This window comes from Penaeus monodon, chromosome 38, assembly GCF_015228065.2.
Source record: "Penaeus monodon isolate SGIC_2016 chromosome 38, NSTDA_Pmon_1, whole genome shotgun sequence".
In the NCBI taxonomy this organism is placed as follows: domain Eukaryota; kingdom Metazoa; phylum Arthropoda; class Malacostraca; order Decapoda; family Penaeidae; genus Penaeus; species Penaeus monodon.
In genome coordinates this window covers 26,753,090-26,755,589 of record NC_051423.1, presented here as the reverse complement: position 1 = coordinate 26,755,589, position 2,500 = coordinate 26,753,090, and the positions used below count along the sequence as shown (strand labels likewise).

Here is a 2,500-nt window from a genome sequence, read left to right as displayed (position 1 = left end):
CCAACATCTACAGTTCCTCCAAAATTCTCCAGAGCACTTCTCATAATTGCTTCAGAATATATGTTAAAGAGGTGGGGAGACAGAACGCAACCCTGTCGCACTCCTTGTTTGACTTCGAACCATTCTGTTAACCCATAAGTGGTTCTTACAGTTGCTTGTTGTTGGTCATACATGGCTTTTATTAGTTGGATGATGTGTTTTGGAAACTTCATATCGTTCATATTATTCCAGAGGATATCGTGATCAACAGTATCAAAAGCTTTCAAGTAATCGATGAAACACAGGTATAGGTCTTTTTGATGTTCTGTTTTTCTCTATGATCAATTTTAGATTTAGAATCTGGTTTCTGGTACCTTTTCCAGGGCGAAAACCTGATTGTTCGTCTGCAATTTCTTCTCTTAACTTCAACTTCATTCTTTCTGCAATAATTTTCAACCAAATTTTGCTGCTGTGACTTATTAATGCAATTGTCCTGTTATTGTTGCATTGGAGTGCGTCACCTTTTTTAGGTATAGGAGTAAAGACTGATTTTACCTAGTCTTCTAGCCATCTTCTTTTATTCCATATTTTTGTACAAAGTTTGTAGAAGTATTCAACACTTTCGCCAGCATTCTTGATTAGTTCTATTGTTATTTCATCTATTCCCGGGCTCTTGTTATGCTTTTATAACTTCGTCTAGCTGTGGTGGTGGTTCATCTTCGCTGTCATTGAGTCTAATTAATGTTGTTGTTAGATCTTTATTCTTTTTGTATAGGTTGGAACAATATTGATTCCATCTATCTTTGACTTCTTTTCCATCACATAAACAAGTCCATCTTCAGTTTTGATAGTGTCCATTGTAGGTTTAAATTTTCGTGTGATGTTTCGTACTCCTTGGTAGAGTTCTTTAGTTGTCTTATTGATAGAACAGTTTTCAATTCTCTGGCATTGTTCATTTAAATATTTTTCCTTATCTCATTGCAATAATCTTTGAATTTTTGTATTTTGTTTTTTGTAAATTACTTTTTCAACTGGATTATTGATACCCTTTGATTTTAGGCATCTTCTTGTTTCAATTTCACTTAGTGTTTTTTTTCAGATATCCAGGGGAATTTGTCTTTTTCTTTTTGGCGATAGTTTCTTAAGCAGTGCTCAGCAAGAGTTCTTTTCCTTCTTCCCACAACTCATTTGGTGTTTTATCATCTTCACATTGATTGAGTATTTCAAATTTGTTTGACACTGTAATTCTGTAATTGTTATCAAGAGTTTTGTAGTCGAGCTTTAGAGGTGGTGTTGGACGCTCCATCTTTTTGAGTCTTATTTTAAAGTTGATAGTTAGTAGTTGGTGGTCACTGTTGCAGTCGGCACCAGGTCTTGTCTTGGCATTTTTTATGCAACTTTTCCATTTTTGGTTCAGCACAATGTAGTCAATTTTGTTGCGTGTTCTTTTGTCTGGTGAAAACCACGTGTACAAGTGTCTTGGGTGGTGTTGGAACAATGTATTGGCTATAACTAGATTATTTGTACTACAGAATTCAATAAAATCTTTACCTCTTTCATTTATACCTCCAAGGCCGAATTTTCCACAGGTGTCACTTTTTTGTCATTTTTTCCTACTTTGGCGTTGAGTTCTCCCATGATCACTTTTAAATCTCTGTTAGGGATTGTGTCTAAAGTATTTTGGAGAGTGTTATAAAAATTTTCCATTTCTTCATCACTTGCAATATTGGTTTGGTGGCGTTAGCATGTATATACTAATATTATGAGGTTTTGCTTGTATTCTGACTTTTAAAATGCGATCATTTATTGGGCTGTACCCAATTAGTGCATTTGCAGTTTGTTTTTTTTTCGTGAGAATCATAGCAACTCCGTGACTATAATTTCCTTCTTCTTTTCCAGAAAAAAGAACTGTCTTGTTTTCTTTAGTTTTGAGACTTCCATTACTTTTCCAATTGGTCTCACTTATTCCTAGTATTTGAATGTTGTATCTATCCATTTCGTTACAGACAGTATGTAATTTACCCATCTCTTTCATTTTCCTTACGTTCCATGTTCCGATTTTTAATGTTTCTTAATTGGACATGTTTGCTTTATCTTCTTTGTCTTCCAGATGCATACTTAACATTGTCAGCCTGGTTGCCCACTGACTAACGCGCCCCTTGATAACCCACCCGACGGGCGATGTGGTATGAATTATCATTTCTGTATTTAATCATTGGTGTAGAGGTCTGTCAGGAGAAAAGAAAAGTTGAGTGGAATCCCCCAGGCTCCTTCTCAACTCGCAGTCTCCAACTAACTAGGAGGAACTATCTCTGCCGCTTTAAAACAGTTACACTGTGATACGCCAGACATATTATTTGGTGAAACCAGTAATCAGTAGAACTGAAGGTGTTTTCACCAGATATCCACTGCCCTGCTGCCGACAGCTTCACCGCAACCATGGTATAGGGAGCTAATAGGGTGCTATCCTTGTTCAAGGGAACCCCAGGGTGCAGTTTATTGTCTTACCCAGGACAGATGT

The 2,500-nt window shown here is 36.5% G+C and overlaps 1 protein-coding gene across 1 annotated transcript in view; it reads right to left on the bottom strand.

Annotated features, from left to right (window-relative positions):
• The window catches only part of LOC119596986 (protein mono-ADP-ribosyltransferase PARP12-like), a 13,306-nt gene that overhangs the window by 5,984 nt on the left and 4,822 nt on the right, over window positions 1–2,500 (bottom strand).